This window comes from Castor canadensis, chromosome 9 (genome assembly GCF_047511655.1).
Source record: "Castor canadensis chromosome 9, mCasCan1.hap1v2, whole genome shotgun sequence".
NCBI lineage: Eukaryota > Metazoa > Chordata > Mammalia > Rodentia > Castoridae > Castor > Castor canadensis.
In genome coordinates, this window is record NC_133394.1 from 7,404,597 (window position 1) to 7,432,246 (window position 27,650).

Sequence of the window (27,650 nt, forward strand, 5' to 3'; positions counted from 1 at the left end):
AAGACAGAGTTTTTACACAAGAAGAATCAAAGACTCCACTAGAAGTGAATGTTGGAATTTTGATGCTATGCAGAGATTTAGAGGGGGGCTGTAGGCTATTGGGCACTAGAAGGATTTTTAAACAAGTTCAGTTTTCAGGTTTTTCTACTGACCCAGAAAAAAAAGAAAAAAGAGTTCTGTGCTTTTGTAGAACTTGGTCCTTAAAAGTGGGATTGAATGTGCTCTTAAAGATCACTTTGGAGACACTGTGGAGGTCATGCTATATGACTGGACTGTAAGAAATGAAAAAGAGCGTGTGGTATGCCAGGGTGTTGAGGCCACTAGATGGCAATTGCTGGCATGTTAGGGGATTGGACGACATGCAGGAATTGCCCTCCAACTAAATGAAAGTTACGCAATTATTAAAGATGGAAACCTGCACACAGCTGCTAACATAAGGTTTAAATCTGAGAACAAAATGACACCGTTGTTAAAATTAAAAATTCCATGCAACCCAGAAAACACCCGCGGTACAGCACAGTTCAAAAGCTATAAAAGCCATTAATCAAAAAAATTCTTGTATTTAACAGCTATTAATATGAGCCATCCGTCTGGAAGAATGCATTACAGTAATAAGAGAAGCTTTCCTGATTCTCATTTGAAAAATGAGAATTTTGAGTTTGTTAATCTTTAAGGTTTCTCTCAAGTCTATATCTCTATGAAGTTCCAAAGGTCAAATTGTGTGGAGTGTTTTTAAAGTTTTGCTAACATATAAATAATTTTCAAGATTTAGTCAGATTTTGCTAAAGTCTGACTGGCAGTGGTTGTAGATTTGTATTTAAAAGACAACAGGATGGCGTTTCTGATGAGTTATAATGATCAAATAAGTATTACAAATGCTACAACTATAAATTATCATTTCCACTCTAAATCAAACTTTCAAGTGACCTTTTGGTCCTCATTACGTGAACTGTCTTTTGTAAGGCTCACACTGGATTATTTGCTCTCACATTATTACATCTTCCTTCACTGTCATTAATATAAATATAAGCTAATTTTCTCACAAACAAAGAGAAAAAATTGTTCAAATATAATGTTATTCAGCAAAAAGTAATGTAAAAATGGTCATTCCAAAGTACCCTGTCTCTTTAATCTTCCAGTCTTATGTAGTTCTCTGAATTAAAAGTTACTGAATACATTTTCCACAGAAAAGAGTGGAATGGAGTACCGTGTGATTCTTTTCCAGTTAGCTGAAAAGCCAATATAAGAAGCATATATTTCATATTTCTTTTCAAAGGACATTTGCAGTGCATTCAAAGTTTTAGGTTACATATATACATATATGTGTGTGTGTGTGTGTGTGTGTGTGTATGTGTGTGTGTGCGTGTATGAATGTATATTTGTCCTGTATGTATTTGAATGAACTTCACCAAAACTCAGTCAATCCCAATATTTTTTCCACTATGCTGGGAAAATATTTTTGCTAAAATGACATCACATTTGACTGTAATAAATTGTTTTTCTTTTATCTTAAGAATAAATGAGCCCAACATGGTGAAACACAACTATACTTCCCACATTTGGGATGCTGACCCAAGAGGATCAAATTTTTTGAGGCCAACCTTGGCTACATAGCAAGACTATTTCCAAAATCAAAAAAAAAAAGAACAAAAAATAACAAATGATACAGGTTGATACTTAATGAAGAAATAAATGTTACTTTTTTTTCAGAATTTGAGAGATATAAAAATAATCTGTACATAACTGTTATAAATTCAACAAAATACTAAATTGTTATAATCTTAAATACAGTTAAATCAAAAATTTATGCTTAAACCTATCACAAATCTTCATTCAAATTTCTGTGCATACAACTTTTTTCAAACTGATAATTGCAAACAGAATGACAAATAGACTTTATTGTTTTAGTATTATATGATAAGAACTAAACTAGAATAGAAAAAAAATTGAATTTTGGTGCTCTGTCTTCTTCCCACCCCAAATTATTAATTCTATATTAGGTCTCATTTAAGAGATTACTGTAGATACAGCTATCAATACAGAGATGATAGATGATTTACAGATGATATATAGTTGATAGATAATAGGTAGCTAATATATAGATAGTAAATAGATCAATTATCAGACATATAAAAAGAGTACACACACATTGAATTGAGCAATCTGCATATCTTTCAGGATCTAATCTGTGGTTATTTAATAGTGAATGACAGAAAAATCCTTCCTTTATTGAACTCTTGTTCTATTTGGATAGATATGCACTATAAAATAAACAAGTAATAAATGAACATGTTTTTTTCTGCATAAGCTGGATGGAGTAAAAGAATAAGGTAGAATGAGAACCAAACAATACAGCCAGAGGATATTTAGATTATATGATTAGGGAAGCCTTTCCAATAAATGTTCATAAGAGATTTGGATGAAATGAGAAAGCAAGCTGGGCAATGAATGATGACATTGCCCAAAGAAATGTTTGGCTCTTTGCTCCTACTTGTGGAAGGTAACTCTAAGCTCTTAGAATGTCCTATGTTGTATCTTTGTTTGACAGGTGACATTGGCCCATGTTACATAGTTAATACTACAAAGTGATTTGTATAATGAGCGTCATGGGCCACATAACACCAACTCAACTTCTAAACAGGCCCTACATTAAGGTCAGCCATGCAAGTATTCAGTCTCTTCTACGTAATGCATCCCCAGTAAACACTTTGTCTTGGGCACACATCCTTTTACTAATAAGACTTCATGTATATTGTCATGCATTGTTTCTGGTAGAAATAAACACTCTTACAGATTGCACTGTAAGAGGACAAATCAGAACTCTGTTTGTGATTTTCCTAGACTCTGCACTGCCTTTTCTGCTGCTGAATTAAATAAAAATCCTTTCACTGAAATATACTGCACCCAGGAGTCCAGTGGCTATTCAGAGTTCTGTGAATTATTCTAACCAACCATTGAACTTCAGAAAGGTCTTGAGGATCTTCTGAACTTTATACAAGTCAAGCAAAAACCCAGACAAAGTTAATTTGGGCAGAAATGGTGTGCAGAAAAGATCTAAGGTAAGAATTAACTGGGCAATTCCAGAAAGAAATATGAAAAATATGACTCCAATACAATAGGGTTAGGGTGGAGAGTTGTAAAAGTTTGTGTCATCAAGAGACTAATATAGGAACATAATAAGACATCTGAATATTGTTATAAATGTGGAGCCAACCCACTTGAGGTTTTTGATCAGGAAAATTTGACCTAATTTATCCTTTAACATAGAAGTTTAGGAAAAACTCACTATTGAGAAGAAAGGTTGGTAGTAAACCCGTTTAAGGCTGTTGCATTGATGTATAAAAAAGAAGCTATGGTACTCTGTACTTGGTTGTGGTTGTTGGTGAAGGAGGATTAGCACAGCAAACAGTTGTCAGACTCAGGAGATATTTGTATATTATAGACAACAAAACTTTTTGATGCATGTAATGAGGATAGTGATTGAAAGAGGAAGATCAAACAGAGATACTCCAAGGTGTTTGGCTTGGTGCCTGAAGCTGCTACTTACAAAGATGAGAACCCTTGAATAATTAACTGGTGTGTGAAGGACATACGAGGTGTTCTGTTGGGGGGTGTTTAAATTTGAACTACTTATGGGTCATCTTTGGAGAGATATTGGGTAGATAGGTATACATATCTGTTTCTATGAGATAATGTCACAGATAAATATGTGTACTTGACAATAATACATAATTGGAAAGTATAGTTTTGGATGGATAATGTGTGGCCTCTGGGACAACTTTGAGTCTCCATCTGTTTTTATAAATAAATTTATTCAAAGCATAAATGTGATTATTAATTTAAGTATTATGTATGGCTGTTTTCACACTGCACTGCAAAGTTGGATGTTTGTGATGTAGATTTATGATCCATGCAGCCTAAATTACTTACCATTTGACACTAAAGTTTGCTGACTCCTGGTTTAGCTGGATTTTAAAATCATGAAAATTAATGAAATCACCTAGATCAATAACATTTCCATCAGAATTTTTTTTACTCTAAAATATTGTGCCTGCTTAAATGAGAGAAAGTATACAGTCACTCTGAATGTATAACTTTCAAGTCTCATTAATAAGTTATACTGAATGATCAGTACCAGTGGACTAGATGTGATTGTTTAGAAAATGACATTGTTGAATAAAAGTAGTGACCTGAGAACTAGATCCTGGAAAAGTCTAATAGATAGAAGTTGTAATGAGAGAGACTCAAAAGTGGCAATGAATTAAAAGTCAGTTAAGGTATGATAAGTGTGTGTCGTCCCAGAGACTAAGTGAAGAAAAGTTAAAAGGTTTTGGTTGATTTTTGTCACTGTCCTCTTATTCCATCATGGTTAAATGTGATTTTATGTGTAAGTATTGTGACACATCCATGAAACTAATAAACTCATTAAAATGGTGATAACTTGCCAAACACAAGCAAACAAAGAGAAAAATGATCTTCCTTCTCTGCTTCTTGTCCACAAAGATGTGAGCCTATGTGCTTCACCAGAAAAATAAATCCTTCCACCTGTAAGTTGGTTCTGTCTGGTGTTTTGTCACTGCAATGAAGAGTCTGACTAACATAGAATATTGGTTCCAGAAATGGGATTATTGTTGTGGCTATTCCTGACAATGTGGATCAGAAACCTTTGGAATTGGTTAGCAGAAATAACTTTGCAAAGTTGGAGATAGGAGCTACTGAAACCCTAGAACACAATAAGCATAGTTTAATGAGAAATTCTGGTAGGGACTCAGAAGACTAGAATGCAGACAGAAAGGTGGACAGAAAAGACTGTGCTCCTGAAGGTTTAGATTCCAACATCTTCTCTACTAGAAATGGAAATAAATACCATTTGTATACGTTCTGGCGGGCATTCAGACACTACTGCCGCTATGGTCCAGTGAGTCCTGGATACTTCTGGAGCTGATGGCAGATTCTAGAATTACTTGTGTGATGCTGGTTTTTCAAGCATGCAGAATGGAAGAGTTATGGAATCAAGTGTTCTCAACCCAAATTTCACAGAAAAGCATAGGAGGCCATGCAATATGCACTAGGATAGTGAATGAAGTTGTCAGAGTGAAACCAAAGAAGGAGTAGCAATTGAAGGAAATTAAAGATGCAAGTCATTCCATGTCTGTCATGGATGTCTGTCAAGGAAAGCTACATGCAATGAGCAGAGACAGCCCAAGAATGAGGTCATGTGAGCTGCAAATGAGACCAGAGCTATAGGGCTGCCCAAGACTTTCAGAGCTTATGAAATGTCACCTTGTACTCCAAACACCAGACATGGAGCTACTTGATTTCATATTCTACCTGTTTTCACTCTTGCTTTTGTCCCATTCCTCCTTTCCATTTCCCCATGTCTCATATGTGTATGGCATTGAATAACAAAAGCATCCAATTTTCTTTTTAATTTTATAGGGGGTGCATGGCTAAGACTTTGCCTTGACTTTCAGAACAGACCCTGAATATTGACATTTGAACAATGTTGGAGCTCTAAAGATGATGGACACACATGGATTTCTACTGAATACATTTTGAATTATGAAATGGACATGAGACTTTTGGTGATCAGAAGAGGAATAGTACCTTTTAAGAAAATGTGCTTGAGTGTCAAGTAGACATGGCATACATTTGTGATGGTTAATCCAATTGTCAACTTCATTAGATTGAGAGTACCTGGGAGATTAGTACAGCACACCTCTGGGTGTGTCTATGAGACAGTTGAAAGAGAAGATTAACTAAAAGGGAGAGAGCCACATTGAATGTGAGTGGCGCTATCCAATAGGCTGAGGGCATGGACAGAATAAAAGAGGAAAATTCAGAAATCCACAACTTCTGCCATTTTCTCTTCCACTTCCTGGCCACCATGATGTTCCAGCATTCCTTTCTTCCTAAGAAAAATCAAAATTTCTAAAGCTGTGAATAAAATAAATCCTTCCTCCTTTAAAAAGCCAACATAAATAGATTTAGATTTGATATGTAATTTTCTTTAGACATTGTTTCTGTTATCTTAAAGGTAGCCTCATTGTTTACCCCAACCAAATGGGTCAAACTTACAGAAAATAATACTCTCCAAAAAACCTTTCCTCTTTTCCCTCAAGAATGAATAATTATTTTTAACTTCATTTACTCCACACGTTTTCCCTATTTACTCTACCTCTATGAAGTAATCTAATGTAAGTTATTTTTGCTGATTGATTATTGTACTGAACCTAATAACAGTCTGAACGTATGCCTGAAGTAATGTATTTATGAATATTATGAATTATGTTAATTATAACTTTATATTTACTACATAAATTTTAGAAATAAGATTATTGGAAGACGGCAGAGGAGGAAGACTAGACAATAAGTACAGGCTTATACAGAATTCTACTTTGCAGTTCTGGAATTACTAAAAGTTTGCAATGTCAGGGGAAATTTGGATTTGGTAAACTGTGAAGTACTCTTGGTACAGTAGGAGATATTCATCCTTTCTCACTGCTAGCCACTAGGCAGGCAATTATATACACTGAAGAAGCATACACACAGCTTGTGGGAGTCTTAGTTGATAAAAAGTATTCTGTCTTTTAAATATCAGGGATCCATGTTCCATCTCTGATTGATGCTTCTGATCAAAAAATGCAAAAACAAGAAGGACTGTATTGTTGCTTCTCCTGTCATGATTGGAAGCCCATTCCCCTACAACAGAAGCCATTTCTAGGTGATTTGCAAATTCAGTATCCTTTTTTTTAAATCTTCCTTTTATCCTCAGTAAGAGGCAAGCATTATACCCTGGACCTTAGAAAGCAACTATATACACAGGGAAAGTGGAATTCCACAGTGCATACTTATATAAAGGAGCAGGCTCAGACAAGACCTGAGAAGATTTTAAATGTATATCTCACATGAAACATCAGCACAAATCTTAAAATAATAAAATCAAGTCACAAAACCCCGTGAAGAGAAGACAATCTGATTTCCCCATATAACACTTCTTTGCATTCAAATATTCAGTACAAAAGACACTGAACATACAAATAGAAAAAAAGAAAAACATCACATTAATGGAAATCACCTAATGGACATCTACTTTTTGTAACAACTCTGTTTAAGATTCTCAAGGAATTAAGGGAATATATTAAGAAAGTTAGGAAAATGATGATTGCACAGAATAGAAATAGCAATAGAAAAAAACCTAGAAACAAAACAAGAAAGAAGTCCTGGAGCTAAAATATACAATAACTAGAATGAAAAATTTGCTAGAAAGATTCAAGGCAAATTTAAGAATCTTATATATGGCAACCTGATCTTTAAAAGTGAAGGACAAATTAAGATACTACTACATAAATAATATTTGAAGGTGTTATTACTAACAGATCTTCCCTGTAATAAATGTTATGGGAGTCCACTAGGCAAAAATGAAAGGACACTAGAGAGTAACTTGAAAATTGACACAGAGATAAAGGTTTGGTAAAGGTAAGGATTTGGGTAATTATGAAAGTTTTCTATATAATTTAAAAGATAACCTTATTCAAAATTGTTAGTTTAGGTTTCAGGACATACAGTACATAAAGCTCTAATCTTCTAATTACAACAAAGAGACAAGGGGCGAAGACATATGAAAACAGTTAAAAAATATAAGTCGAAGTCTACTGACTTTATGGTATTGAAAGTGTCTCCCATTTCAACCACAATAATGCCCAAATATATACAAAATAAAATGAGAAATGTATTTAAATTATGTCCATGCAAAGATAAGGGATAACACATTAAAACTCAGCATTCAATAATGGCTAGAATAACCAGATAGAAAATAAGTAAGGAAGTAAAAGACTCGAACAATGCAATAAACCACCAAGATGCAACCATCATTGAAAAATAAAAAAAAACTCTACCATAGATTAGAAATGTCCTGTCTTGACTCTGTGACTGAGAAGAAAGAAAGAGATGAAAAATATCAGAAATCATGAAAAAGGTATCAGAACAGTAAAAAAAGAAGAAACAAAAAACCAAAAAAACCACAGAAACAGAAAGGTGACAGAAAAAGCAGCAAACAGTCCCAAACTAGATCTAAGGCTCTCCAGGCTAAGAAGGTGATCCAACTATAAGTCAAGTCAGAAGGCACTGGTGACAGACTAGAAATACTAGCTGCAGGATAATCCCACACTTCCTTCAAGTCTTAAACCCAGCATGAGATTTGAAGAGGATGACTGCTCTGGTTTGGGACACTAGGTTCTGTGGGAAAGACATGTCACTATCCTTACCTTAAACAAGTGTTGGTCAAAAGCAAACAAGAGTAGCTGTATTCATATTTAACAAAGCAAACTTCAAATCAAAATTAATCAAGAGACAAGGAAGGTCACTTTATAATGATAAAGGGGACAATCCCTCAAGAGGATATGAAAATTGTAAACATATACACACTGAAGATTGACACACACAGTTCCATTTCATAAACACTACTGGACTTACAAATACAGATAGAGACAATACAGTATTCAGTATCCCACCAGTATTTAGGTCATTCAGATAACAAAATCAACAAAGATATGAATAAAAGAAAAGAAAGAAAAACAAAATCAACAAAGAAACTTCAAAATTAAATGACACTACAGACAAAATGTACTTAACAGACATCTACAGAGCATTTCCTCCAGCAGCTACCCAATACACATTCTTTTCAGAAACACATAGAACTTTCTCTAAAATAGATCTCATTTGGAGATCTATTTTAAGTAGAGCAAGTCTATTTTAAGTAAAGCAAGTCTCAACAAACATGAGAAAATTGAAATCAAATATATTGTAAAACCCACAAGACACAGACAATGTTTGTGATGCATATGACCTAACAAAGTTGAACTAAACCTATAGAAGCCTCTTAAACACATCTATAACAAGCAATGAAATTGAAGCATTAATCCATTAATCAATAGCATCCGACAACAAAAAAAAGCACAGGACCAGAACAACTTATTGCTAAACCATAGTAAACAGCGGAGAACTGAAACCATTTCCTCCAGAGCCAGGAGTGAGGGAAGCAGTGTTCCTTCTTCCCGTTTTATTCACTATAGTACTTGAAATCTTAACCAGAGAAATAAGGCACGAGAAAGAAATAAAAGTGGGTTACCAATAAGAAAGTAAGAAGTCAAATTATACTTATTTGCAGATGATATGATCCTATACTTAATAACTCTAAAGAGTCCACCACAAAAAACACTTTGGCAAACAGAAAACTACAAAATCAACATAGAAAAATCAACAGTGTCCCTGTGTAATAATTCCAAGCACACTGAGAAAGAAAGAAATCAGGAAAATAATTACATTCTCAACAGCCTCAAAAAATTCAATACCTAGCAATTTACCTAACTAAGGAGTTAAAGACCTTTACAATGAAAACTATAAAATTTTGAAGAAAGAAATTGATGAAGACACTAGAAGTTGTCAAGAAAATGGCCACATAACTAAAAGCAATCTGTAGATCTTTTATAATCCCTATCAAAATTCCAATGTCATTTTTCACAGAAAAAGAAAAATCAATTCTAAAATTCACTTGGAAGCAAATCTTCAGGAGAAAAAAAGGAATTTGGGAAATATTACAATACCTGACTTTTAATTAGACTATAGAGCCACAGTTTAAAAAAAAAAACAAAAAAACTAGTGTGCTACTGGCTCAAAAACATTGAATACACCAATATAGTAGAGCAGAATATCCATGAATATACCCACACAGTTACAGTCAACTGATTTTTGATAGGGGTGCCAACAATATACGTTCAAAAAGATGGCCTTTTCAACAAATAGGTGTTGGGAAGCTGGATATCCACATGTAGAAGACCAAGACTGAACCCCTATCTCTTACCTTGTATAAAACTCAATTAAAAATAGATCAAAAATCTTAATGTAATACCTAAAACTTTTGAGACTGCTGCAAAAAATTGTAGTGAAAACAGTTGAGGATGCAGGAATAGGCAAAGACTTTCTGAATAAGCATCAATTGGTCAAGAAATAAGAGCAAGAACTGATAAATAAAATTGCACCAAATTAAAAAATTTCTGTACAGCAAAGAACACAACTCCCAGAATTAAGAAACAACACACAGAATGGGAGAAAATCTTTGCCAACTATTCATCACATCAAGACTTAATATACAGAACATATGAAGAGCTCCAAAACTTCAACACTGAAAGAAAAAATAATCAAATAAACAAGTGAACAAACTAATCAAACAGATAATTCTCGAAAACAAAAGTATAAATTGCCACTAAATACAAGAACAAATGGGGAAAATTCTTAGCCAAAAAAGAAATGCAAATCAAAATAACATTGAAATTCCATCTTACTCCAGTCAGAATGTCAACCTTTAAGAAAATATGTAACCAAAAATGCAGATGCAGGGAAAAACTCACCATTAAACACTGTTGTTGGGAGTATAAATTAGCTAAGCCACTATGGATATCAGTGTAGAGGTTCCTCAAGAAACAAAATGTAGAACTGCCATGTGATCCTGTTATACCAAGGAATAACAAAGGAATACATATCAGCATAGAAACAAGAGACATGCACATCCATGTTTATAGCAACACTGTTCACAAAAAGCAATCTAAGACATTGGCCAAGGTCCCTCTCAACTGATGAAATTATAAAATGTGCTGGGTGTACCTAATGGGCTATTATTCAGCCATAAGAAAAATGTAATTGTTTCATTTGCAGGAAAATGGATGGAAATGAAGATCATAATGTTAAGAAAAGTAATTCAGATGAGAAAGACAAATATCTCATGTTCTCTCTAATATGCAGAACATAGAGCTAAAAAAAAAGAAAAACAATGACATTAGTGTAAAATAGGGTCTCTGGGGGCAGAGACTAGTGGGGGGTGAAAGAAAAGGGTGATGGGGTGATATGATCAAAGTACTTTATATGTAGGTGTGAAAATAATGAAACCCATTAAAACTGCTTATCAAAGCAGGTGATATGGGATAAGAAAGATTAACAGAAGGGATGAATTTGATAACACTTTATTTTGTGTACAGAAATATCACATTGAAACCCTAAGAAGCAGTGGAAAAGGAAATAATAAAGAACACTGTAGCCAAACTATATGATAAGTACACATGAGACACTTTTCAGGATAGATAATATGGTGGAACACAAATTGTCTCAAGTAAAACTACAGTTACTACACAACTGGATGAAGTTAGAAAACAGTAACTAAAGAAAAACTGGAAAATTCACAATTCATGCAAATTAAATAAGACCCTCTTAAACAACCAATACAGCAAAGGAAATGTCACAGGAAATTTAGAAGATGATTTTTGACAAATAAAGATGAAAATGCAACATAACGAAATGTATTGAACATAGGAAAAGCAGCACCAATTGATAGCTATGAACAGATGAAGAAAGAAATAAAGTTCTCAGGTTAGCAAGTTAGCTTTATGACTGAAGGAACTAGAAAAAAGAACACACCCAATAAAAAGCTATAAGAAAATGGTAATTCAAATTAAAGCATAAATTTTAAAATACAGAACAGGAAACAATCAAAGAATCAATGATACTGAAGTTTGGTAGAAAAAGTCAACAAAATTTCAAACATCTAGCTATGCAAGAGAAAAACCACAAATTAATGTAATCAGAAAGGAAAGTGAGGACTTTCCTACTAATTCAACAAAAACAAACAAAAAAAAAAGGATTGTTGAAAATAGTCTGAATGTTTATTTGCCAACAAATTGGGCAGCCTATATAAAATGTACAAATTCCAATAAGCTCAAGACCTGTAAGACTAAATAACAGAGAAAAAGAAAATGTGAGGTGACTGAAAACTAGTAATGTGATTGAACTAGTATAAAAAAAACTCTGAAAAAGAAAAATGTCAGTCTGTTAAGTTCCAGAGAACAGCTAAAGAATTAACCCCAACTCTTCTCACACTTTTCCCAAAGTTGAAGGAGATGAAGTATTCCCTAAATCATTCTTTGTAGCCAGAACTACCTATGTGTATATACAAGGATAAAAGGACATGTATGTGTGGGTGTCAGTGTGTGCACGTGATTAGAATGATGGTTAATTTGGTCCTTTGAGAAAACCCTAAACTTATATTCATATCAAAATAATTACATTTAAGTAAAGAACTATATAACAAACTACCTGTTAACAAATCATTATAAAAACAAAAGTTGATTAACAGTTTTGCATCATTTATATTTATATTTAATCCTTTAAGAGTGAGCGACTTAGACTATAACATATCAAATAATTACCACAGTGTTCAGAATAAGGAATAAAATCTGAAATAATATCAACTGGAATTTTGTAACAAGTAAATTCAGGTTGTCTGCTAATTATGACGGAAGCACAGTTAAATTCTATAAAGTACTACAAATTTCTCAATGCAAAAAATGAGAAGGAATGGACTATTCAATGGAGCAAAAGCCAATATTTAAGGGTCTCACCCCCCATCTAAGAGTCTTATGCCACTGTTTTCAATGGTAGCATTTCATTTTACTCCTGTCTTTTACATTCCCTTGGTTTTTGGCACCGGACGTAATTTTCTATCCCTGTAGTTAGATTATAAACTTCCCTCGCTACTTTCCAAATTGCACTATTTTGTCTGTCAAAAACAGCTGGTCTGAGTAAGAAAATAATGCTACTCGATTAAAAAATGCAATCTAGAGATGTGAACTATTTCATTACACTAAAATAGAAAGCTGAAACTAATCATTTACTAATCTTCTCACATCTTTGAAACCTCATTTGATGACAAGGTTAGTAGAAACATCAAATTTGTGAGTTCTGAATGGTTTGTTTGCTGGGAAAACATGCACAATATTTTCTAAATGTCTTGGTGAGTGAACTACGGCTGATTTCAGGGAAATTGTTTTGGTTTACAGGAGGGATTCTGCATAGAACTAATGATCTGAGCTCAGTTCGTTTCAACATCAAACTACGTTTCAGTTGGTTTAATGTTAGTCATATAAAAATTGTAAATAAAATAATTCTAAAATTACTAAATTTGGAATCCAAACTGTAAAGTGTTTTTGTGTCTAAATTGCTCATTGCCTTATGTTACTAAAGAACTATTGAAAAACTCATTTGCTATAATGAGTTTCTTAGGGTCAAGTATAAATTAAAAAGCATAAGAGATATATTGCTTATGCTTTCAGTTATGAAATTAGTCTCCCTACACACTGTGTGCTGGGCTTTGAGAAACAACAATGTCTACTTTATATAAACCACTGTCAGATGTAAGAATGACATAGTCTTCTCAAATCACTGGCAATATGAATAAAAATGACTGTAAACCATGCCATAAATAAAAAGCAAATGCAAACAAGAGATATGCAAGAATGACATCAACACTACCCAGTATGCTGGCATATTTTCAGCTTTTCTGTTAAAAAGACTTCATTAAATCTAATATTTAACAGGCAGCAAAATTAATCTTAGACAAAGTAAAACTTAAAATAAAATCACTCCAAAGGTTAATGACAGATGGTCAGTAATTGTAAAATTCATAACATCCAATGAGTGTGTGCTATTCATAAAACTTTTTAATGTCAAATAAAATAATTTTAAAATATATGAAGCCAAAGTTTTATGAGTGAAGTAACATGGCTTGTTGTAGTCTTTGGGAAGCAAAGTCTGAAGGAATTTATTTTTCAGAAGCCTTTCAAGTTAGGTTCTCATATGGGAAGAGAAAAAACAGGAGGAGCAGAGAGGTCAAGTTAGGTTCAGGCTCTAGAGAGCTGAAATGGTTTCAGAGATGTTCGTGTTGGACCAGGCATTATTGCACCTGGGCCAGTCACTGGATGTGGGCTCCATCTTACTTAGATAGTAATGACTTTGGGCAACATGGCTCTCTATCCAGAGGCAATTCCTAAGCAACTATAGCTGAAGGATTTTGCTGATAGCACTCCCTGCGTTTGAGGTTGTAGACATTGGGTAGAGTCAGAGTCCTTCCTCATCAATGACTCCTGACACTAGACCAGGGTTCCTTCAGGAAACCATTTCGTTTTCAATTGTATTTTATCTGCATAATTTTGTGCTTTCTTCAACTATTTTTCCCAGAATAGAATAATGATCAGTTATGATGTATTTAAGTACTTCTATCTAAATAATTGAAATAGGTTTGCACACACTTAAGAGAAATTTGAATTTTGATTCCGTAGATGTCCAGTGCAAAGATTCCTAAACATAGAGAAGCAAGTCAATGTCCACCAAAATAGTGTATACATAGATAATTCCTCCAGTCGATCCACACAAATATGTATTTATTAAAGTGTTCAATCAATTGATCACAGGGGTAACATTTACTGAGTAATAGAATATAAAGTAAATGAATCAGTGTTCATTTGAATAGTTCACTGTTAAAGTAGTCTTAAATTATGGAAAAGTATTCTGAAATTCAGCATCATTTTTCCCAGTCAATAAAGAGAGAGACTTGTAAAATTAAAATTAATATGAGAATCAAACACCTTTGCAAAATCTCTCAAAGGAGAAAAATCTTGGAAGTTTATGCTTACTTTTCTAAGTAAGTTTTAAGAGTATATTTATTTCTGAAAATTGCCTCTTCAACAAGCTTGGATTCTCACATCTGTAGTGCACAGGAACCCTGCTTCTGATGAGCTCATCTGGCCCCATGTGGTGTACTGGCAGCAGAGCTCTTTCCTTAACACCAAGAACAACCTTTAGCCTTCAGGATGAAGTACTTCTGAGATATTGATCTATCCCTCTTCAAGGAGGGGTCTGTAGGACCCTGAAAGTCCTGGAAGGAGTCAGTAACTTTTGAATCTGTCAGAAGATATCACCCAGAAGGATTAGATCTGGCAGAAAACTGCAGAAACCATGCATGGGTGTAAGCAGTCACAATTGCCTGCAGCCTGGAATGATGGCACACATTTTGTGGTAGAGTTGTTGACCTCTGAACAGTATTTCAAATAATTTTTCTTTTGCCATAAAAAGATAACAAATTTTCACTCTTAGTTGAAGTAACAAGAAGGTAAAACAGAAATAAGAAGCTAATTCATTTTTCACCCCATCCTTGGATAACTGAAGCACAGTTAGGCACTTTAATAATAAAGAGTTTAAACAAGAAGGAAGGAAGGGAAAATAAGGGGAGTGATAATAACAAATTTCTCAATAAATGAAAATTTATTGCTTATTTGAACTGTCATAGTGAATCCTGAAATAACTACATTAATTCTTTAATATTTGCTGGATGTTCACTACACTGAAAACTTCAAAGCAATTCTGAGAGAAATTAAATAAAATCGAAAAACATGGAGAGCAAGTATTATGTCCAGGAATTACAAAACACACTGTCTTAAAATATCAATTATCCCAAGTTGATCTATATTCTTAGAATAACTCAAGCCGAAGTCCCAACTGGTTTTTAAGTTAAAATCAACAAGGTTACAGAGAAATTCATATAGAAATGTGAAGGAATGTATGAGGCTAGGCAAAATAAAAATGTAACAGGACCACATCAGAAACAGCTCTTCAGAAACAGGGACACCAAGAAGTCTATGCAATTCACATAGAAAGTGAATCCTGGAGAACCTGGATATGCATTTAGAAAAAGTGAGTTTTTAGTTTTCCCACATACTATACACTGAGATTACTTCAAGATGGATCTTAAGCTTACCTGGGAAAACTAAAATCACAGGGCTTCTAGAAGAAAACATTGAATATTGCCATCATAAGTAGTTTTACACAAGATTCAGAAAGCACAAAATATATGTGAAAATTTCATCAATTAGTCTTCATCAATAATAAAAATTAGGGCTCAGCAAAAGACATTGTTAAGGAAATGCAAAAAGCAAGCACAGTCAGGATGAGACTAATGATTTAGATCCAGAATATAGAAAGGACTATAATAAATTAAGCAGCAAGTACACAAACGAACAAAAAAATTGGTTAAGCACTCGAGTTTATATTTTGCCCAAATGGCCAACAGGCATATTAAAAGACGCTCAAAACCATCAGTCACCAGTGAAATGTTAATTAAACATTAACATTACACACCCATGACTTACAGACATTTAAGGATGGCAATTTCAAGTGCTCACAGAGGTTGTGGGGCAAACTGAACTCCCATTCATTGCTTAAAGGAACATAAATTTCTGCAATGCCTTTGGAAAATATTTTTTTCAATTTTTAATAAAGTTAAATAAGTACCTGCCTCATCATGCAATGATTTCACTTGTTAGTGTAAAGCTAAGGAAAATTAAATGCAATAACATGATAATGTTCCTAACAGCTTTTCCATAGCTCTATTTGGAAACGACCCCAAGTTCTATCCACAGACTGCACGAAAGACTGCTTTTTTCACACACGGGAGAATTCTTCATAGCAATACAAATAACACATTTATGATAAACAAGTACTTTGAAGGAGCTCAAAAATAGGTTGAGTGGAAGACCAGACATAAAAATGTACATATTTTGAGATTTCATTTATATGAAATACAAGAACAGGCAAAACTAATGAATGGTGACATGTGGGAACAATAATACTTTGAGGGGGAAATGTGAGTTTTTGAGAACCTGAATTGCAGATTTCTCCAATGGGTGGATAGGCATATAAAAATAATTGAGCTAACATACCAATTTTCTTCTTGCTTTATTGTCTCAACCAGACCTAGCAAAATTAAATACGTTATTAATACATATAAGATAGTTAGAATCTTCCCTAAAAAGAAATAGTGAAATAGGCAGAGTTTATATCTTAATTGTACCAACTTGCAACTCAACACAATACCTGTGTTTCCCTCATTCTTCAGAAGGTACCTTGAATTCTTTCATTTCTGATTTCACAAATGAATCCCTGTATCAGTCAGTTACACTTTAGTTCAATTTATTACATGACGATCTCTTCCAAGTTCACTATGCCTTGCACAGGCAGGGCTAAATATTGTTCAGTCATCACTGGTTACAATTTGTTCTAATAGCCACTATCCTAGGCATATTACTCCATAGGTTAATTTAATAATACAGGTTTCTTCCTTTCACAGGGGAGAATGCCAAGAAAGAAATTAACACATCATGAGTTTTTACCCCAGTCTGTCACACCAATCTGTTTTGGGATCTGTCTTTCTACTCTGGCAAACTTCTCTGTCCTGTCACTATTGATCACAAGTTTTCACATCATTGTGCTCACGTCTGTTCCTGTTTTGTTATTGTTATGGTTTCTTGATGTATATTTTGTATATTTAGATTTCATCTGGTCACTGACTTTCTGCTTAGTTTTCATTTAAATAATTCTCATTCAATTTTATACTACATTTAAAGTCAGAAAGAAAAGAGACTCAGTCCATTAACTGTATATCATGAATACAATTTACCTTAAAACTAAATTTACTAGCCCACTTTAAAGTGTAACTTAATGTGTATTACTGTGTATATTAAATTAGATGTATCATATATTTTTATAGATTCTAAATTATTACTATCTATAATACATGGGAAAGAGTTGCTGCCATTATGTCTTTTTAAGTAATTAAGAACTACATAGATAAATGAATGGGTAACATACACACAATATGCAAAAGAAGGAAATCTTGACATTTATAACAGTGTGGGAGAATCTGGAAGACATCATGGTGAATGAAATAAACCAGACAGAGAACAACAAATATTTTTATGATATCACTTATATGTGCAATCTAATAGAGTTGAACTGTAGCATGGAATGGTAATTTCTGTGAGGTGGGCGGGGGGAGAAAAGCTTTTGGTGAAAGAACAAACTTTCAATTATAATGTGTTTTGAGGATAATGCACACCAACACCACTATAGTTAATACTGAGCTTTGCTAATGACAGATACAGTGTCCTCATCCCCTCCACGCAACGATGTGTTACCAAGGTGATTAACCAATGTGTTAATCAACTTGATTTTCACAATCATTGCACAATGTATATGTGTATTACATCATCACATTACACTTCTAAAATAAATATTATTTGTATTTGTCAGTGAAATCTCAATAAAGCTACAAAGTAAATAAAATTATCTAAAATATTTTCAATTTTGTTCATTTTTATTAACATATATTCATTGTACAGAGGGATGCATTGTGACAATTCTGGATAACCTTACATTCTACATTGGTTAGATTATTCCCACCATCTCCCCCAACCCCCTTAAAACAATTGCAAAAGGTTTCATTGTTTTATTTCATGTATGCATATGAAGGTCACAATCACATTCCCTCATTACATCTCCTCTCTTCACCTCCTCCATTGCACAAGCACCCGCCCATGGCAACTGTTTTACAGTCCTGACCTTCATTTTAAATTCCAAAGTCAGTGCTCAAAGGGGTTTCTCTTGTGACCTTGCTGTGAATGTCCTGTACTTTGATCATTCGACCCCTTCTATTACCATATCCCTCCTAGCCCCTATCACTTAACTGCTTTCAGTATGTATCCTTCTGTCTCCTACCTGCACAGATGTGATGTATTTCGATATTGTTGACTCTCTATCATTCTCATTTCCTTTCTCTCATCCCCTGAGTGCCATAGAGCAGTTCCACTATTACAGACATGTTCTGTATAGAAATGTGTATGTGATCTTTTGGTTTTTGTCTACATTTATCTTTGGATCTATCTTCCACATATGAGAGAAATGTGGCCTTTGTCTTTCTGAACTTGGCTTAATTCACACAAGAAGCAAATGGAAATTTTTATAGAAATTTGACTCTTACCTAGTAGATCCCAGGTGATTATTTTAGATAATATTGCAAATTGGTAAAAGAGGGTTGCAAGATGACCTTCTACAAGCTATTTCATGTATATGAGCAATTTTTTCTAATTAGTCAACTAAGCCACAGTCATACTCCATTCATTTCATGTTAAGATGATGCAACTGCCTCTTTCAAGAGATGCTAATGAACGTTCTCTCTCGGGATATGCTATCTTATTATTTACAAATACTATTAGCAGATTTGAAGAGGGAAACTCAGTGAATATTCCATACCAAACCTGTACTGAAATATTCTATGTACTGGTAGCTGGAGATATCTATTGATATATATTTCTAGTATTTTTTGTAGTTGCTATGCATCAAAACCTAATTTCAAATTAAAAGAACACCTTGCTTAGTGTCAATACAGTAGCAAATACTAATTGCATTGCTAGAGTAAAAAACTGACAGCATATTAAAACATTTTTCTTCTTGTACTTACTCATTTAGCACTCAGTATTTTTCATTTTTTCCCTAAAATATCAAGGAAATATAATATCATAATTAATGTTTCCAATTAAAAACACTGATTCAATGACAAAATATCCATCTTGATCCAAAAACCAACAAAATAAATTATGAGAGTAGTGGAATTCAAAATTCTGAACATAAATCAATAATAAGATAATATCTTCCCATGGTAGAGTGAACACCAAGTAGCAGGGTAGGTATTTGACAATGGTTGTCATTGTGATCAATATTATACTGTGACTAGATAGAATTAATAGTACAAAATAAAAAAATCACCAGTTGTCACATAATTTTACTTTTTGTATGCATTCTTGTATACATGCTATGTTTGTTTTCATTTGTTTTGGTTTGCTTAGAGCAGTACAATTGTTAAAGTTACTATAAAATTACTTCAGCAATTTGATGTGTCAACTTGGCTATGCAACAGTATACACTTTATGGGCAAACACCAGTCTAGATATTGCTATGAAAGTATCATTTAATGTATAGACTTTGAGGAAGACAATATGTCTTCCTGAGTGAAGGTAGGTTCCTTGCAATTGGTTGAAGGGCTTAGAAAAGAATGCAGACTGCCCAGACTGCCTTTGGACTGGACACTGAAACACCAGCTCTCTCTTGGGGTCTCCAGCCTCTCAACCAACCTGCAGATGGTGAACTTTCTCTCTCTCTACTCTCTCTCACACATGCACATAAACACATTGGTTCTGTTTTTTGGGGAGAACGCTGACTAATAAAGGAATGGATCGTTCACTCATACATACAAGTGTGTCAGAGAGAGAGAGAGAAAGAGAAGCTATACTTTAAAAACAGATGTATTTCTTTGCAGCAAAAAATATTCAACATATACAAATTTAGTATGTAGGGCATAAAAACAATTAAAGAAGACACAACAGATTATAAAATATGTCTACAATATTATGAACTGGGCTATTTTCATTCTAATATTTTGTTATAGGATTATTAACAGGCATTTAAATAAGTCTGCCAGCCATAGTCAAAGATTCCAAAATGAGGATCTCAATATATCAAAAAAAGGAGAATAAATGTGAATAACAAGGCTTTTTTTTTTAAACCAAAGATAAGGAAAATAGAATTTCCTTGTGTCATGACAGCAGGTAAATGCTTATAGTAAATATTCTTCACAAATTGATAATTTATATTTTTCGGTATGAACATCTGTTATTTAATCATTATTTCTGCAGTAGAGCAAATGTAAAAATATATTTTACCTTAATTAACTCATTAAAAGGAAAGTAGCCAAAAGCATAAGGCCTTTGAGAGCACTGACTTTAACCACATCACTGGGAATAGAATTGCACCTTGTTCTCTTTATTGCTGTGTTCCAGCTCCCAGAGTAATTAAATTACAGCACTGCACTGAAGCCTGTCTGCACCGCACGCAGTGTAATTAGGCTGTCCAGTCTCTAGAGGTCTCTGCACATCACTTTTTCACAAAATGCCAGCTTGCTACAAAATCTCCCAAGCACAGGCACCGGGCAAATGTGGGATGAAGGCCCCTGTAGTGATTCTTCACTCCACACCGTCATCTCAGCCTTGCATTTTATATTATAAGATAGACTGTAAGTGTTTAGTTGGATCCGAAAAGATACAGGAAGAAAAGCTTTGTGTTTGAAAACCTATACAAGAAAGAGCTTTCTTTCCTGTGATTATCCACGTGTCCCTATTCTGAAACCAGTTCTGCTACACTAAGTGTTTCTTAAGGTGTTCATAGCATTTATGATACTGAATAGAATTACATGTAGCACACAATGTTTTGTTCAATTCAACAATTATTTTTTTTATTTTATTAAGGGCTGCAGGATGAGAAAGACAAACGAATGCTATCATTCGGAATGAAACCGTCTGGAACTCAACAGGAATGCTGATTCTGACACTTGGGGGTGAGGAAGTCTTTCACCAGCATTCTCAAGCTTCTCTGAGACAAGATTGGCATACACACCTTCAGCGAATACGACTTGTGTATAAATGACCGTGGCTTACTGTAGCTCAAATCCAGAGGTCAGCAACGTGAGGGCAAGCTTGTCTTCAATGTCTAACGTTCATTTTCTCCAGGCTCTTCAACACCCATCACGATGGATGACCCTCCCTGGGAGTCTGGTTTATGGGTCAAGTTACTCCACATTGTGTGGTTTACAAAGCAGGTTATCTCTACCACTGTGACCCATGAAGCAGCAGCAGGAGGCAAGCGGTGCCCTTTGACAAAGTAATCACAGAAACCTTAGTCCAAGGATGACCTGGCAAGACTGGGGCAAAGTTCAGAATAAGATTTTGTGTTGTTGAGAAATGCTATGTTGGATCTTCAGTGTATTTATTTTCTTAATTTTGGTAACTCCCAATACTTATAACTAGACACTAAGAAAAGTGAACATATCAACTCATGAGTTCTAAAAATAATCAGGTTGTAGGTAGTATTAACAACTCCATTTTTTAAAGGTGGGGAGATCGAGGCAGAAGAAGGTTAAGGAAGTTCTGTAGGGATGAATAAGTGAAGGATCTGCAATTCACACTCACACAGTCTCTTCAGAACGTGGACTCTTAACACATTTTCTACTACCTCTGGAGTGCCTGTAATCCTTCCGCAAATAATGAGAGAGAAGACATGAGGTCAATGAGCTGTATAAGCTAAAGGAAGCATTTTTCTAACCTCATATGTTCAGACCAGAGTCAAATACAAAATAAAACGGTGAAAAGCTTGAGAAGTTTTCTACAGCATAGGCATCTCTGACAAAACGGCTCCATTGCATTGCACTGCTAAACACAGACTTTTTTCAGTTTGGAGGTAAAGATTAAGGTAGCATTTCTACTTACATTTTTATGCCTCAGTCCAGGCACACATCAAATATGTATAGTATATTCTTTATTCAATGGGATGTTTAGTTAAGTAATCAATTACACCTTCATATTGTGTAGATTGTCCCAAAGAGGTATTTGCACTGAGTTTTAATGTTGCAAGATGTTTACATAATTTCCTTTCCTTCTATGAAAAGTGAATAGAGAGAAAGAGACTGAGAGAGAGAGGGACAGAAAGAGAGAGAGGACAGCTATACTCGTTTAATGGTCTATTACTTTGTAATAGAAAATATTTAACATTTTTAGCAAAGCAGTAAAAATGAAGAAAAACTATTAATGTTTATGAGCTATGATCTGTCAATATTTTATGTAACTTAAAAGTAAGAGCAAGAGTTTAAACAAAGTTCCAATAAGTATTAGAATAGTAGAGTTATTTTAATTCTTGTATAAAAATGGGGAAATTGATGGTAACTACCTGGCAGGAGAGTGAAAAGTAATTAAAATAAAGTGTGCACAGCATGACATATGCCTGTAATCCCAGTACTGAGAGAGTACTGAAAGGTAGAGGGAAGAGAATCACAAGTTCAAGGCCAGCCTGGGCTACCTACTGAGACTCTGTCTCCAAAACTTCAAGGGCTGAATACATATTCAGTGGGAGGGTTATATCCCCAGCACTGAAAATAAATGCCATAAGTAATAAAAATGACTTTCAATGATGTGTGGCTGACCATAATCTTTTACCTTTTATACATAGTGTCGGTATTTAAGTTTGTTATTTATAACATGAACACTTGCCAAATCTTCTACCCATTTCTGTTCCCAAGGTATTCTTTCTGGTTCTTAGTGGATGACTTTGTAATATATTCTAATGAAAATATCACACTCTCAAACAAGAAGTTTTTAATATGTTCTCAGAGTCTGGGCATGGTTCACAAAAAGATTTGTCACCGCTTTTTTTCTTTTATTTCTTTATACGTTCTGGTTTAAGGTAATAAGAGTTTTTATACACCATTCTTGCTGAGGACTATTAACCTTATGTTAATTCTGCTCCTTCTACTGCATCAGAAACGGAACAGAAAAATACAGGAAATAATTATCGTCCACAAAATAATTTCACTTAACTTAGCAATGTCATTATTCTTCTAGGCTTCGAGACAACCTTGAAAATCACCATTGACTCCTCTTAAGCACTACATCTAATTCATCATAAAATTGTGTTATTGTTTAATTGAAATGTCTTATGTTCTCATTTTCTCACAATAACAGAAACTATTCACATGAAGTTCATTACAGCCTCCAAAGTAAGAATTTAAGCCATGTCTTTATTGGTTAACTATTATTAGTCAAAGTCCTAATAATTAGCCGTTAATTGTTTCTGAGTATGCAGACTATAAAATGAAGAAAATAATCCAGGTACAGAGACACATTTTACAAATATGATAAACTACGAACATAGAATTCCTAAAAAAAAAATAAGTAGACTAAGGTGGAAAAATCTTTACCATAAATACTGAATAGAGACTTCACCACAAATCACAGATAGTGAACCAGAGTTTTGATTTTGGTCTTAAATTTCAGATAGAAAATAGATGGTTATAACTGAAGATCTTAGTCCTTCCTGGGGAGGAATATCCTGGAACCCAAAACTCGGTAGAAAAATCTTGGCTACATGCTGCTTAGCTATGGAAAAATGTGCACTGTTTTATTTTGGAGCAGGTTTGAAAACTGAGGAGCTACTTGACAATTTTTAAATATCCAAATATAAAAATATGGTCTCAGAAATTTGTTTTGTTATTGTGGGATTAAATGGATGAGAAAAACAAAAGATCAGTGTCTAGTTTATGTGAAATAGAATTCCCACCGCACATTTAAAAAAAAAACACTGCCATTGAATTGTCTCAAAAATATATTTGGGGGAAAGATGGAATATACTTAGCAATTTAGAGCTTATGAGAGGAAAACTGTAATCCGTCCAGTGTCTAAAATGCTTCAGACCTGTCGTAACATGAATGTAGTTGTCATATTTGTATATTTCCAATATTTGAAATACTGAGACAGATTTCTCCCAATTATCTGCTTAAAAGTTCCTGAAAATATGCTACATTTTAAAAGAAAGAAAAGGACATGAAAAGATAGCTGATTATATTCCTTAATTTTATCTGTGGGGATAAACTCCTCCATTATCCTTTCTGTAAGAACTTCTGTGCATGAAGTTTAAATCCTTGTATATCCTGCTACCTGCCATGATCCCGTGTCACCTCGTACCTTAAACACCTCTGCCCTAATTTAATTGGAATGTACTTAAGAATTTCCATAATTACTCTCAAACTGCAGAGCTCTGGATAATCTTTTTGTATATTACCATCATCAAAGGGTATTTAAATAGAAAGCTATCACTCATCAGAAAGATCTCATTTCTGTAATATCCATCCTTGTTTATTTGATTTTGTTTTTGTTCTTACTCTCCCATTCTTTGAAATTTAATCTTTAAATAACCCATTTATACATCTCTAATATTAATACTTCTCCCAGGAAATATAATTTTCTTTTCAGGCAAATTGAATTTCCAATGATATTATTAATCTTTCTACAGTTTCCCAGTGTTCTGGCTCTGATTTCTTTCTTTAATTTATAAACACTTGCATTTTTTTCTGTGTCCTTGACATACTAAAATAGATAGCTTCTACTATAAATCATTAACATTACAAAGCAAATGTGAGCAGCAATTAATGATAACCTTGCCGTCTTTACATATGCACACCCAGAAAGAATTTAAGCACAACTTGTTAAGTTTACTATGAAAAGGGATTGTACGTTTTGAAAACATTGGCTATCTACAATCCAGCCTCACCCATACACATGCTCAAATTATCCTGGTTGACTTTTCCCAAGGATTTTTAATTTTCTAAGGAAAAGGGACTAGAATAAGTTTGGAAGATAGTTGGGTAAGATGATATCTGATTGATAGATAGATGATAGATAACTTACATGGACAGCTAGAGAGATAGAATTAAAATGAATCATATCGATACACTATTACACAAATATACCATAGACACACATGTGTATCTCTATCCATTTTCTCTTGTGTTTGAGATGTCAAATATTTTTCCAAATTGTTTTTTACCTTTTCTCCTACTGTGGCACAGACAGCTGGTGACTGTCACATTAATAACATACACCAATTTTCTTGGCTTTTGACAGCACCCTCTCCTAGATTGCCACAATAAATCATACATATAAAGAAAATGACACACAACATTTTGTGTTTTGAGGAGTTCCAAGTAAAGTTTACTGGTTAGTAATTAGATAATTTTATAAAATTATGAGAAAATATGGTCATTTAAATCTCAATAGTTATTTCATTATAATGAAATCTATGACATTTTTATTTCTTAATTATCTTTGTTTTTAAGTGAGTTTCAACTCTTTCCAGTTACCCATTACATAAGCAGTCTCAGTATTTTAAGCAACTAAGCACTTTTAATGTACAAGAACACATAAATGTAAACTTTCTTCATATACAGATAAAAAAAATCAAGCTGGTGAAAAACTCCCACGAATCATAAGCATCCTACAAACTCAGCTGCTAGAAGTAGTCTCCACATTGTTCAGTCATCTTCCTGTTGGTATTGATAAACTCTGTGGTATGAAAACTTGTTTCTCCTTTCTGTGGATTCCACCCTAACTTGCCTACTTAAGAGTTGTCCCCACATGCACACTTCTATATCTTGTTTCAACAATTCCCTTTCTTCTCAGTGATTCCCAAGAATACATGTCATGATTTTTCCTATAGATTGAAAAAAAGCATTTTGACCTCATTTCTCCTTTCCACTTATGGTTACTACTTAATAAGTGTTATATCCACTGTCACTTCTCCTGCTCTCCTCTGAGACCATTCTAAATACCTCAGTCATTCTTACCACGAAATCCCTTTGTAAATGTGCAGTTATGACTAATTTACAAATCTCCAGGGACAAGTATTGCTATTTCTAGTAATATCTTTTTGCCTATAACTTACTTGATGTTTAACCATTATTTTACCCACTGAATTACTCCATCTTTCTTTAAATACATCCATGGATGATTATCCTTAATTTCCTTTGGTATCAGCAGTCCCTCTCTCCTATCTGGTTTCTCATCATTTCTATTTTTCCTAACAATTGTTATTGAAATGTTCAAGATTTCCATCTCTCTCTCTCTCTCTCTGACACATTGTGTAGTCTTCTCTAATTCAGAATTTGTATACCATACCTATGCAAAAAACTTTCAAATTTATAATTCCAAAACAGACTCCTCCCCTGAACTCTGGCCCAGACATGTGTGTGTACATGTGGTGTGTGTGTGAGCATGTGTGAGTGTGTGTTACACATTAAACTTTAAACATTTTTAAATCTGAATGTCTTACCTTACTAGAATCTTACCTTACTAGAAGCAACTTGTTTTCAAGGCAACCTGGTCCCATTACTCAAATGGAAATTTCTTTCTTTTAATTTACTAATCCAAAATTCTTATTTTCAACTTTGATAACTCTCTTTCTTTCTTATTTTCAACTTTGATATAACTTTGATTCAACATCAAATATGTCAGGAAATCCCTTAAAAGTAACCAGAATCAAATCACTTCTCCTCACTTCTCCTACCAACATCTACTATCTCTCTCACCTACATCATTGCCATATCTTAAAGCAACCTACAGTGTAGCCTCAGCATAGTATCCACAACTTATGACTGATACCCTATTAATTAATTAATTAGTATGTGTCAGATACCTGCTCAAAATTTTTTAGCCTTTCTGTGTCACTTCTCAGTGCCAAATGACCTTACAATGCTCTATAAGCTTACAAAATCTGGAACTCAGTTACCACTTTTTGACCTCATCTTCTGCTCTCTGTTTGACTGTTTCTCCACACATGGGGACCCCTGCTTGAGCTCTATACCATGCCCTGGCCTGGGATGCTTCTCTGGAGATCAGCAGCACCCACGTGAACTACTCACTTACTGAATATCCACATTTTATATTCCAACTTTCTAATGTATGCTTTCATTGCTTAATTCATTTTTTTCAAATTTGTATCATAATGTATTCCATGAAACAGTAAAATGGAGTTGTAATTGCTTATTTGAGCTTTGGAATCTTTATAATATTAGAACTTCATGGGAAGGATTGTAACAACTAAACTCTATAAATTTAAGTTTTCTCAATGATGAAAGAAATGAAATTTTAGCTAGAGATTCAGTGTAGGTAGGAGGAGGCATATAAGTAAACATTTGATGTGAACAAGTTTGTCTTCCAAATTCGTTTTCTATCACAATATGTGACTGGAAATCTTCCACAAGTATAATCACATTTGCTAGAATTCCAGAGTTACAAAATTAACCTTTTTCTCCTCTCACCCATAAATCAATCTTGTCTTTTTTTTAAACAATGGCTCTATGTTGTTTTGTAATTAGACATAATAATGTTTTCAGTTTGATGTGGTTTTACCCCTTTCTTTCTGAACACATAGAAGCGAATAATCACTATAACTTCCATTCGCAGTCTTTGAAGCACTAACATAATTAGAAAGTATCTCCTCTCCTGTTACTTTGCTAACTCCGAACTCTGGCAAGAGTTTCCTGGGTCAGTGTCTCT

The 27,650-nt window shown here is 34.0% G+C and overlaps 1 long non-coding RNA gene across 1 annotated transcript in view; it reads left to right on the forward strand.

Moving 5' to 3' along the window:
- The window catches only part of LOC141410710 (uncharacterized), a 115,222-nt gene extending 92,513 nt beyond the window's left edge, over positions 1–22,709 (forward strand). Inside the window, exon 3 of the long non-coding RNA XR_012435498.1 lies at positions 21,018–22,709. This is a non-coding gene — a long non-coding RNA (uncharacterized lncRNA). The remainder of the gene's footprint in view (positions 1–21,017) is intronic.
- Positions 22,710–27,650: the final 4,941 nt, after the last annotated feature.